This window comes from Rattus norvegicus, chromosome 16 (assembly GCF_021556685.1).
Source record: "Rattus norvegicus strain SHRSP/BbbUtx chromosome 16, alternate assembly SHRSP_T2T, whole genome shotgun sequence".
Lineage (NCBI taxonomy): Eukaryota > Metazoa > Chordata > Mammalia > Rodentia > Muridae > Rattus > Rattus norvegicus.
In genome coordinates, this window is record NC_141549.1 from 51,672,410 (window position 1) to 51,685,945 (window position 13,536).

The 13,536-nt window shown below is 41.7% G+C and overlaps 2 protein-coding genes and 1 pseudogene across 8 annotated transcripts in view; all 3 read left to right on the plus strand.

Moving 5' to 3' along the window:
* Erich1 (glutamate-rich 1) overlaps positions 1 to 13,536 on the plus strand; it is a gene marked incomplete at its 5' end in the record, with an annotated part of 52,793,804 nt that overhangs the window by 20,801,850 nt on the left and 31,978,418 nt on the right.
* Positions 1 to 13,536, plus strand: part of Tenm3 (teneurin transmembrane protein 3) — a 612,494-nt gene that overhangs the window by 207,255 nt on the left and 391,703 nt on the right.
* Positions 5,399 to 8,258, plus strand: LOC148000553 (small ribosomal subunit protein eS27 pseudogene; annotated as a pseudogene).

Genomic DNA, 13,536 nt, shown 5'->3' on the forward strand with positions numbered 1-13,536 from the left:
TTGGGAAGAAGGGACCCCAGTTGAGAAAGTGCCGCCACCTGATTGGCCTCTAGGCAAACCTGTGTTACATCTGTTGGACTGCTGAGTGATATGAAAGGACCCAGCCACGGTGTGTTGTGCCATTCCTCGCCTGGTGGTCCTAGGTGCTGTAAGAAAGCAGGTTGAGCAAGCCATGAGAAGCAAGCCAGCAATCACACTCTTCCACCTGCTGATCCCTGCCCCGTTTGAGCTCCTGCCCTAACTTTCCTCGGTGATAGATCATGATGCAGACGTGTAAGCTGCAATCAACCCATTCCTCCCCGAGCTTGCTTGAGGTCATGGTGTTTTATTACAGCAACAGTAACCACGATTAAGACAACGGGTGAAACCTCTAGGAACGGATCCTCAAGTTAGAGGTTGTTTGGTGCCCATGGTGGTTTGAATGCCTTCCACCACCTCAAAGGTTGAACAAGTGGTCCCCAGTTAGTGGCACAATTGGGTAGGCTTTTGAGATATGTTCTGGTTAGAGGAGGTATGCCATGGGGGGGGGGCAGGCTTTGAGGGTTCAAAGCCGTGTGTCTTTGCCACTTTGCTCTCTCTGCTTCCTGTTGGTGGTTCAAGATGTAAGTTCTCAATATCCATCATGCCTCTGCTCTGTCATAACGCACACATATCCCTCGGGAATCATAAGGAGAACCCACCCCTTTTGTAAGTTGTCTTAGATGTCGTATTTATGACAGGAACAGAAAAGTAGCACACAGTTCCTGTAACTATGAGAGCTGAGACAGAACCTGTCACCCCAGCACACATAAGGAGCTGCTTCGTGGAATATCTATTTGGTTCTCCGTGTGATCACGCAACTGCGAGGGGTTTTGATTAGCAGGATGGTTTTGCGCATTGGCACATTTTATATGGGACGTTGAAGACAGCGTAGGCTGTAAACCATCTTTCCCACGAGACGTGTGGGGTCTTGCTCACCGTGCTGCCTCCCACCCAGTTTCCGAACCTGAAAAAGAAGGCGTTGCTCCACACATGAGGAATAGAGTTTGAGGCTGCTGTGTTTCAGGTGAGGTTGGTCCCCCTGATGGTTTGTGTTCCGGAAGAAGCTGCTGCAAGGATGCAGCGCTGAGGGGTGTAGAGATGGGTCTGTGTGCCTGGGCTACTGGAGCCTCGTTATAATGAAAGGGCGCCTGGGGCAGCAGTCGTTCTAGCTCTCCTCTGATCTGGTTGCTATAAGGTAAGGCCATGACCCTCAGTTTCCTCCTTTGATACCAAGATGATTTCCTCTGTGACCCTCTGCCATTCTGGGTCACAGTTAAGAGGATACTGGTCCCATGCTGCATGAATGCTGCTGCCCAGTCTGGGACTTTGGACCCACACACTGTGCTCTAAAAAAAAAACCCCAAAACCTCTTGTTTACACCATACCCAGCAGCAGATATTTTGATACAAAGCAGAAGGCTGGAGAGATGGCTCAGAGGTTAAGAGCACTGGCTGCTCTTCCAGAGGTCCTGAGTTCAATTCCCAGCAACCACATGGTGGCTCACAACCATCTGTAATGAAATCTGATTCCCTCTTCTGCCTGTGCAGGCAGAACATTGTATACATATTAAACAAACAAACAAATCTTTTTAAAAAAAGAATAATACAGAAGGTAAACATGGAAATCAGTTAGCTGATTACATAGTCTTGAAGTTGTCAAAGAAAGAACACATAAAAGTTAGGATCAAGAACCAGACAGGAAAGGAGACGCAGTGAATCAAAACAATCAAGATTTCATAATCCAGGAAAAGAAGGCTCTTTCAAAAGGTACCATTGATGTCAGCTGTGTTGCTACAGCTATAAACCAGCATGTGTGAAGATGCTGCAGGAGGATTGTGAGTTTGAGGCCACCCTAAGCTATATAAAGAGAACCTCTCAGCAAACAAAAGTTGTCAAATATCAATATATGAAAAATAGAAAGATGATATTCTCTAGTGTATGGTACTGGGTAAATGATGTTTTAATCCCATTTGGAAGTTAGAGTATATTGTTTGTAATGTCAGGGTCAGGTTGAATTTGAGGTCTTCATGGAATAGTGACACTTAGCAATCTATTGAGCAATTATATGTTCCTATATAATATGCATATTTATGTACATATAAATAGATGTGAATCTGTAATTCAGATAGAATTTAGCATTAACATAAAGTCAGAGAAAGAAACAAACTGAATACTTACAAAACAACTTATATAAATATATTTTAATTTTAAGCAAATGTTCCTGAGATAAACCATATTAAACATACACACACACACACACACACACACACACAGACATACACACACACACAGACATACACACACACACACACAGACATACACACACACAGAGACATACACACACACACACACACACACACACACACACACACACACACACATTCAAAATGCCTAGTTAAAATGGTGCTTCCAAGAACAAATAAAAATGGACCATTTAAAATAGATTGCTGGTTACTATTTGAACACTGTAGATTTGGGATGTGATGACTTTGTTAAATAACCACTAAAACTAACCTGCCCAAAATCAAAGCGGTCAGGACAGAGAAGTCTAGTGTTTGGAACTGCTTACACACAATGCTAAAGTTAAAAGAGAGATCTTAGAATTTTGACACTGAGCAGATGGAGATTCCTAAGGGATGTGAAAGTGTCTCGAGTATCAGTTGCTTCAGACTGACCCATTTCCTTACAGCGGACTGTGTCCTCTCCCCCTCTATCGGGACTGCCACCATGGAGAATGCAGGGCGCAGGTTATGCTTAAAGATCAGCTGAGTGGTCCAAAGGAACCTGTTTGGAGAGTAAGGTTTCTGATAATCCCTAGAAGTTTTAAGGCATTAACCACTATTTATAATGTCTTAATAACCCAAGTTAATGATGGTATGTGACAGATGTGATAAAAGCGGAATCATAAATGGATTTGAGAATAAAACATTATGACTTCTAAAATTCAGCCCATTAATCTGTTTTGCTTGCTTAGATAAACCTGGACAATGGACAGGCCAGAGACACGAGATAATTTTAATTAGTCTCTGTTTTCGTACTTATACATTTTATCTGTATATGTACTTTTCTTTTTTTCTTTGAGATTATCATATAAATATAACATCTCTCCCCTTCTTTTCCTTCCTCCAGTCCTTCCCATATGCCCCTACCCACTTGCCTTCAAGTGCATAGGTTCTGTTTTCATTAATTGTTACTGCATGCATTTACACACACACAGAGAGAGAGAGAGAGAGAGAGAGAGAGAGAGAGAGACATATACACACACATGCAGAGAAATACACACAGAGAGAGAGACATATACACACACATGCAGAGAAATACACAGAGAGAGTGAGACATATACACACACATGCAGAGAAATACACAGAGAGAGAGAGACATATACACACACATGCAGAGAAATACACAGAGAGAGACACACACACACACACGCACGCACACACGCACGCACACGCACGCACGCATGTGCACCTGCAAACACAGACACACATTCCTGAACATATCCTGTTCAATCAGTGTCTTGTTATTTGTGTGTTTTCAGGGCTGACCACTTGGCACTGGACAACATTGGTGTGCTTTTTCCTGGGGCCGGCCACCTCTCCTGCTCCCACTTTTTCTCAGTGGCCTATAGTTCTTCCTGTAGGGTTGATGCTCCATGCTGCTGTCCCTGTCCACTGTAGCATGTCCTTGTCATCATTGTCATCTCTGCTCAGCTCATGTGTGAGCAGTCATGTTGGTGAGGCTTTATGGCTGTAACTTCTGATATCACTAGGAAACGTAATCCCATAACCAAGTCCCCGATCTTTGGACGCCTGCAGTATTTCTGACCCCTCTTCTACAGTGTTCCCTGAGTCTCAGGTACGGGTGTGTTCTGTAGATTTTTTCCACTGGGACTGCACTCCACAGCTCAGCATGTTGATTGCTTGTGGTTCTCTCTAATGGCTTCTGTCTGTTACAGAGAGTAGTTTTGTTGAAGAAGGATGAAGGCTACACTTATCTGTGGGTATAAGGACAAATGCTTATAACTGTTGTTAGGAATTATGCTGGCTTAGTAAGTTAGAGGTCAATGATTCTCTTCCAGTAGGTATTTAGTAAGAACTGTGGGCTGGACAGATAGCTCAGTAAAGAGTATACATTGCTCTTCCAGAAGACCTGAAGTCAGGTCCAAGCACCCAGACCAAATAGCTCATGACCACCTGTAACTCCAGCTGAAAGGAATGCTATCCTTTTCTAGCCTTTACAGGCACCTGCATACACAGACAGACAGAGAGACAGACGGATGACACACAACTAAAAGAAACAAAACACATCTGTAAAAATAAAAAAGAAAATTAAAATTTCTTTGAACTATAGCCCTTCATGGCATTAGAGGCATGTATGTCTTCAGTAAATTGTTTCTATTATATAATTTAAGGTAATTTATTGATGACACCCACACACACACTACATTTGGCCTTCTAGGTTTTCCCCACAGTAAATCATGTTCCCCACTGTAAATTATATTTTGGAAGGCAAGGGGAGATGTCCAAATGATAAAATGTTTCACTCAGGAGGAATAGATCCGCTATAGAATGTGGGCACTGAAGTTAGGAATAATGTATTCTAGTCTTGAAAACTGACATTTAAGATACTGCATGTGATTAGCTTGATTTACCCACTCTACAGTGCATATGTTTGAAAATGCCGTGTGTTCTATACACTTACAAAATTTATATATTATGTATTCTACATTATATATGATATTATTTGTTTATGTATATAAGCAAATTAATTAATTAGAGAAAACAACTTTGTAATGACTAGTCTTAAATCCTCGCCCTTAATCCTATTATTACCACAAAATAAATTCTTGGAGCCAAAGATATTAAAATTTCAGGCTTTTAATTCGCTCTGTCAAGATGACCTGGAAAACAGTTTCTGTAAACTTACGCTCCTGTCAACAGTATGGGAAACTGGATTTTCCCATAAGGCATTGACAAGTGTTCACCGCCTTAGATTCCTGGCCATTTAGTAGATGAAACTGTGTCTTACTCTTTGTTGGTTACTTTATAGCATTGCTATCTTTTCATATACGTGTATAGTTTTGTATTCTTTGGTGATCATGCCTCTGTTACTCTGTTGGGAGATATGAAGCATTGAGTCTTCAGAACCTACCAAAATCTGAAGGGAAAAGTAGAATGCAAGGGCACCAGGGCCTAGAGTGTGCATTTCCCCACTGTACACATCTGATCCTCCCGACTCAAGGTCAGGTGCTAATGGCCTTTCCTCTGTAGTTTGCTGTGGGATTTCTCCTCACAGACCTCACAGAAATGCAGGCCTAACGGTGATGAAGAACAGTCACTCCAGCTCCAAGCAGAAAGGAACTTAGCATGTAACAGATGTGTGGGATCCAGGTCTGCACGATTCTGCCTTGTGTCAACAACTGCACGGTAATCACTAGAGGTTCATGTTACCCAGAAAATTGGTGTCTAATCCAACTCAGAACAGGCGAGTCGTTTCTATAGCATTTCTCTAGCTTTATTAAATAAATGAAGAGCTGAAAGTGGATAAGAGTAACCCTGTGAGGATGGCTGTCGTTAATGCCTAGCTGGAGGAAAGATCCAGAGTAGCCACGCAATCATGTGATCATACTCACACGTGGATAGGGACGGGGCGCGTGTAGGTGGTTTTTCTCACTGGATTGGAAGTAGTCTTTGTATAAGACGACCTTATTGGCTTTTGTCTCTGAAAATATTTACAGCCTGTCTTGCAATCTTTTCCTCAGTTTCTTATTATTCAGATATATTTTGATGAAAAGAATTTGTAAGAAAATTTTAGATATACCCATTTTAATGATATTTACGTCTGGCTTCCTTTAGCTTAGAAAAAATAGTTACATTTTCAAATGTGCCAAACCTTTTTAAACATTTAATATGTTTCAATTTTTCATGTTTGGTGTGGTATAGCCATTTGTTTTTTATCTGTTCCACCCACTTTGTCAATATCGTTCAATTTAATTAGGGAACTCTTTATGATGTCTGAGTGACATCAATTCAAGGTTCTGTTGTTAACGTGATAAAAACACGGAATAAGATTGGTAAGATTTGTAAATATTTTTTAGACACCAAATTCTGGCTTGGTAGTTTCTTGCAGTCTTACAGTGCCAACTAAAAGTAAATATTTAGGAGGCATAGAAAGTTTTAGTATTAGTGTAATTTATTACCTTTAAAATACATAGTAGAAAACAGATTTAAATAGATTTATAGACATTAGATACCATGTCAAAAGTGGTTATTGCAGTCTATTTTTTGTTAATAAGCAAAGCTTTAATCATTAAAAAACAAAAGATAGCTTTGGATATTCTTTTGAGGTATTCTTAAGGAACAAAAGTATATTTTTAATTTCAGCTTTCTGGGCTTAGAGATGCTGGGCTGTGCAAAGAAGAGACATTAGAGAACACGGCAGTCAAAACACAGTCGCCAAAGCACGCATGAAGATGAGAGCGAAAAGAAAATGCAGAAAAGGGAAAGTTTTCCAAATGTTTAAGTCTGATCAGGATGTTAGAAGGTAGTGGTGCCGTAGCATACGCTCATTAAAACAAAGCAGCACTCAAACACGTGCCTGGGAAGGATCTTACTTTGCTTGTGTAAGGAAACATTCCAGATGTGGAATAGACATCAGGGAAAGCAACAAGACATCAAAGTCGATAGTTAAACTGGGAGTGGTAGCGAATGCCTTTAATTCCTGCACTTTGGTAAACTGAGGCAGGCGGATGTGTGTGAAATGGAGGCCAGCATGACCTACAATTAAGTTTTAGGCTAGCCAGGGCTACACAGTGAGACCCTGTCTCAAATACACAAAGCCAACAAACACAAAAACGTTGACATTTAAAAGTTGATTTTTAATATCAACTTTTAATCCGTCCTTGTGCAGAGTTGGCATATGCTAAATGCTGGCTGGAACTTGAAATCGAGAAGCCAGGAAGGTGATAGAAACAGTGAAGAGGAAGGAACAGGAAAAAGGTAACGGTGAGACCTAGCTTTGACTGAAAATCATAGAAAAGCAATGCCATAGGAAAAAGAGGAGAAAGGGCAAAATACACTTAAAACGTTGTCACCTGAGTAATGGCATGAGGCCACAGTGAATTCACATCCAAGGCTGTGTAACAGTATACTGATATGGCACTTTTATATGGCAACTAGCATAAGCCAGGAAGTGGTGGTGGCACTCACCTTTGATCCCAGCAGTTGAGAGGCAGAGGCAAGTAGACAGATCCTTGTGAGTTCAAGGCCAGTCTGATGTATAGAGCTAGTTCTAAGCAGCCAGGCCTATACACACGCACGCACGCACACGCGCGCGCACACGCACACACACACACACACACACACACACACACACACACAAAACCAAAGGGGTAAAAAAAAGACAACAAAAATAAGTGTGATCATGAAGAAAGCATCACCATTTAGTAGTAGAAGGAGATGAACCATGAACAATAGCAGAGCTAGTCTAGGCTCGAAATAAAGACATTTCTCCATGTTTCTAGATTCACCCCTCAGAAGTGGGCACTCTGAATGCTCGACATCCAGTAAAAGCACTCCCTGCAGTCCTTCAGTTCACTTCCACAGAAGCCAGCATCCTCATGTGTGCGCACACTGGCCTCCGGGTAGAATAAGAACCTAGAGATTGCAGAACGGAGTCTGGGAATATTTTGTTCCCATACGTTTTACTTGCCTCCTCCCAACCCCCGTCCATCTCAAAACCACCGTAACCAAATTATACTGTGTAAGGTTGTTGAGTAAATCATATCCCCTTTCTACTTGAGACTCTCAGCTCAAGATGTAAGATTTAAGATTTCAGTCAGGTCTTTCCGGGGGTGACGACCTCCATACGAGAATGTGTGTCTTGCAGAGGATCTCCTTCAACCCTCTCCAGAAGAGGAGAAGAGGAAACACAAGAAAAAGTGCCTGGTGCAGAGCCCCAATTCCTACTTTATGGATGCGAAATGCCCAGGATGCTATAAATCACCATGGTCTTTAGCCATGCATAAACGGTATTCTTGTGTCTGTGACAGAAGCAGCTTCACTGTCCTGTGCCAGCCTACAGGTAGAAAAGCAAGGCTGACAGACAATGCTCCTTCAGGAGGGAGCAGAACTGAAAGCCCCAGATTCAAGATGAGTGGGAACCATCCCAATAAACACATTTGAGAGAGAGAGAGAGAGAGAGAGAGAGAGAGAGAGAGAGAGAGAGAGAGAGAGATGTTGAGCTGTGTGAGCCTCCTGCGGTATCTCTCACTAACCAGTGCCTCTTGGTCTCATAAAGACAGAGGACTGTCTCTGCACTGGCTCAGGTTAGCAGTGGCTATGAAGTCTACAGTTAACCTAGGCTGTCATCATTCGAGATTGCTTCCTGTTTATCCTGAAGCAGTAAGGGACTCGTACAGAGAGGCAGAGCAGAGTGCTGTCTGTGGCATGCCGTGCTCTATGATGTGCTGTCCAGACTAATCTCCTGCTAAGGGATGAGAGCAGAGAGGAGGTCTGTGTGCAGGTGAGAGGGACGATGCCCGCTTCTCTAGTGTTTGCAGTAATGTGTGTGGAATCTGTAGCTCACTGATGAATGGACAGCTCTCAGGCAAAATTTATTTTCCTGGAAAAAAAAAATACAAGAAAGAGCTTCGGTTGATGCTTTTTATTTAGATATGTCCTTTTAAAAGTTGATTTATTTTAGGGTTTTATACATTTATACTGTATTTATATTATTATTATTATATTATACTGTATTTATAGTATTTTCACCCCCTCCCACTCTAAACTTCTCCCATGTTCTCCTCCAATGCCCTCTCAAATTCATGATTTTTCTATAATTAGTACCTTCGTGTGTGTGTGTGTGTGTGTACATGGATGTACAGAGTTTAATGTTCATCATATGCATTGGTATTTAGGCGTGACCACTAAGGATTGGACAACCTGCCCTGACACTGATTCCTGGAGAAAACTGCTTCTCCTCTGGTTGCCTATAGCCAGTCCACTACGGGTCGGACATTTTGAAATTTCCCCATCTGTGCTGGCACATTGCCCCAGCGCTGTCACGTCATCGTGCAGCTCTTGCTTAGGCCATCCCATTGCTGGGATCTCACAGGTGAGTCATCTGTGCCATCTCTAGAAGACACTATGGATCCACAGATGTTCTGGCCCAACTCTTACATTCTTTCCACCCTTTCTTCCTCGACGTCTTCTCAGCCTTAGGTCAAGGGTTGTATAGTATATGTCCATGCTGGGCATGGGATTGTCATGTGTTCTCTGTATTTTGACCAGTTTTAACGGCCTTTATTTGCTGGGGCAGGGGTGGGAGGTGGGGGGTGGGGGTGGAGGATGAGAGCTGCATTTACCTGAAAGTTGCATTGTTTCGTTTTTCTCTACTGCTAGATGGAATTCTAATGTGTATCCTTTTTTGTCATCCACTGAGCAGTTGAACTACATGTGATAGGGTGGCAATTAACAGGACAAGCGGTCTCCCTGTAGTGGAATCTTGGGTCCTCTGGGCATGTGCCAAGGAGTGGTCTAGTTTAGCCTTCTGATAGATCTGCCCTTAGTTGCCTTTAAGTTGCCTTGCAAGTATCTCGTCTTAGCTACAGAAAAGTAACTCATGTGCCTACACGGGTGTCCCAGCTCCTCTGGGGTGGAGCTCCCGCTAACCTGCACAGTGAGAAGGTGTAGTTCTCAGAGAAGTGACACTTCTGAGAGAGGTTTGTGTGTGTCGTGCGTGTCACCACGAGTGTCTGTGTGACTGAATTTATTTTGCACTCCTTAGTTTAAATCATTGTCCTACTGTATTAAGAGAAGTGTTTTAGAAACACAGTGGCTGACGTTGACTTGACTCGAAGTTTCTTATTCTAGCTTTATAATGAATGCACTGCTTTACCTACAGTCTGTGACTCTGATGTCCCTCAAATCCATACCTTCGTGCAGAACCATTTTTAAAATGTGTCAATTTTGGGGTAAAATGGCTAATCTAACCTTAACACACGTTTCTCTTGAGGAGTATACCTCAAGAAGAAGTCAATGCAGGTCAAGATGGGCCCAGTTAAGATGTGACAATTACAGAAGAAAGATATCATGCTCTAAGACAGTAAGAAAGCCAGGTTGGTTTCAGCAACAGTGAAGCATCCTTTGAGTTTCTCTTCTTTCTGTGTCTCCAAATGTCCCTGTGTCCTTTGCACTAACACAGTGTCACTAATATCTGCCAAGTTCTATCTTTGATTTGTTCTAACTCTCTAGCTGCATTCCAAAGTCATTTCAGAGTTCTGAAATGGGTATATTTCAACACTTAAGGATGTTATTCAGGTAAATGGTAAAACCTTCATGCTATTTTGTACATTTAGAAAACCTTCTGAGTAGTCTGTGCAGAAACAAGTTCATAGCTGAACACTTGCACGCAGGCAGTCCAGTGAATAGATGGTTACAAGGTCTCTGACTTTACCCAAATACTTCAGCCATCTTTTCCCCTTTTTAAGACTGGGTCTCCTGGAGTGTGGACTGTCCTTGATCTCTCTGTGTGACTGAGGGTGACCTTAAATTTCTGATCCTCCTCTGCCCATCTCCTGAGTATTCAATTACAGGCATCCGCTACCACACCCAGTTCATGCTGTGCTGGGGATTGAACCTGGGGCTTCTGGCCTGAGGCAAGCACTACTAAGCCTTATCCTAGCTTAGTCAACCTTAAAAGAAAAGACATAATCTAGCCCACTTAAGGACAAAAAAAGGAGTCAATAACATCTTTTTTTTTCCTTCTACTTCCATAAACTTTGCAAAGAAAGATTAACTGCAGAACATACTGTTTTATTTTAACTGTGGACACACTTGATTTCCATACGTGATTCATTTCTACGCCGAATTTCCTCACATATTATTACGAGTGACTTTCTTGAGATACTACACGCTCTCAAAACACAATCTGGCTCAGTTTATTATTTTACTGGAAGAATATTCATGCAATAATCAGTTTGTTTCTAACAGAATGATGTCTGGCAATCAGTTCTGCTTTCTTGTTCCCATTGGACCTGCCAGATGATTGACACTCAAATCCAAGGCCTGGTGTCACTTATCTCCCCGACTGTGAGACGTCCATCATCTTTCCTGTATGGACGCCTGACAGTACAGCACAGAGACAGATAGCATGGCTTCCCAGAACTAGCCTGTTTCTTGGTTTACTTTGAAACTTTCCTCTGCTTTTTACACTAATGTATTGGTTTGAAGTGGAGAAATCTGATCCCTGGGTGTCAGATTGGGATCTTTCTGGCCCAAGAGAAGTGAGTCTGTGATTCTTGTTTTCCCTAAACACTGTCTTCCTTTATTGTTCATTCCTTCATCAATGGTTCCGACATCTGAGCCTTTTTCCCTCAATTCGCCTCAGCTCCATGATTTCAGAGGATGTCAAAAACCTCCCATCCTTGAGACATCAAGACGCCACGTAGAGTGATGGCACTTTCTGGTGGGTCTAGTGACCCGAGTTATGGTCACATGTTGTATTGCGAGGTCCACAGATATGTGCATGTACATATACATGCACATATACACACATGCACATGTACATAAACACGCACATATACACACATACACACAGTAAACAAGCAGCCAACCAAGTGAATAGATATTAAAAAATTCTCCTTAAACTCTTTCACACACAGTCACGCACAAGCCTTCACTCTGAGTATTTGTATCAAACTTCCCTCTCATCTCCTTAAAAACAGGACATTTAATAACATTTCTCCTAACATTTTAGAAAGGGGCTCATTAGCCTATATTAATTACCCATAATGGTGTGTTTCACTATATAATTTTCATACATGCACATAATGTATTTTTTTAAAGATTTGTTTATTTTATGAGGACACAGTAGCTGTCTTCATGCACACCAGGAGAGAGCATCAGATCTCATTTCAGATCTCATTACAGCCATCATATGGTTGCTGAGAATTGAACTCACGACCTCTGAGAGAGCAGTCAGTGCTCTTAACTTCTGAGTCATCCCTCCAGCCCATATAATATATTTTTATCATATTTGTTCTCGTTATCCTTTTTGGTCCCATATAACAAATAGTCCCCTTCTGCTTTGATGTATTCTTTTGGTCAATAAACAAGTAAGGTTAGTTGAGGTTACTTACAAAAGCATGGATGACGGGTTGTTTGTAGGTGCACAGGAAACTTACCAGTGGCTACACCACCGAAGGAAACATCTTTCCCTCTCCCAACAATCATTAGCAACCTAGAAATCCTCAGAGACGGGCAGAGCTTTGTGAGCACCAAGACAGAACGGTGAACGGCCCAATTTTGTGAGGTCTTGGGTAGTTAATCATAACAAAAGTACTTTTAAATCTATGGTATATCTTAACAATGTGTTAAAAAAACAAAACAAAAAACAGAGTTTGTATTCTCAAAACTTCTTTCCATGGCCAAGTTCATGTTGATGGCCCTTTTAACTCGGTCTTTCTGTAACCATTAGAATTTTCTTCTATAGCCTTGTAGTGATGGTGCACGCCTTTAATTCCAGCCCTGGGGGGGGGGCGGGGCGGGGGGCAGAGGCAGGTAGATCTAGGTGAATTTGAGGCCAGCCTGGTCTACATAGTGAGTTCTAGGACAGCCAAGGCTACACAAAGAAACCCTCTCAAAAAAACCAAAGAACTGCTCTCCCTTTTTTGTGATTTCAACTTCTGGGGGTTTTTTGTTTGTTGTTGTTTTTTACAATTATCCGCAAAATTATTGCAGATGACTGGATATGGACTTTCTCAACTTTCTTCCTATAGTTTCCCATTTCCCCAATTTAATGAATTTGTCTTTTTATTTAAAGTTAATTTTATTTTTACAAGGTTGTTGAATCAGAAAGACTTATTTAAAGATGTATTTATTTTATGTTATGTACATGAGTACACTGTTAATGTCTTCCCCTGATACCACCATCCTAAGCTTCTGTGAGCCTAGAGTATCGAAGTCCGCCATGTTTCTTTTAACTTACAATTCTTAAGCAATAGGTTCCTTCCTGAAAGGCAGACCCAAGTAGCTTTCCAAATCATATTTCTCACGCCCTGAAAGCCGGTTCAGGCTCACAGAGAAATGGGTTTAATAAAAGGCCCAACACAGTAACTGTTGGAAAGCCACTCCCTGAACACCAAGCTTTTCGGTTTCAAAAATCATACTCGCGAGACCCTATTACTTTAGTTTGTAGCTTAAGGTGTTGTACAGGTAAATTATGCAAACTGTCATTAGCAAAAGCAACCTGTTACCCTTTGCCCGTACACTTTCAGAGAAGTCGCCGTTCTTGGGAAATAGGAAGGTAGCTATCTTTTTCATAGCCTACAGTTTTTTCCCCCCTAATGGGTATAAATCATTAGGAATAAATTGTGTTCTGTCATTGTAGCCAGTAATTGGTGACATTTTCTTGTCACTATGGGAGTATAAATAACAGCGATATATGTCCTGTCAACAGATTCATTATATTTTGAAAAACGTAAACCTGTAGTCTGTTTCTTTTAACTGTGTTT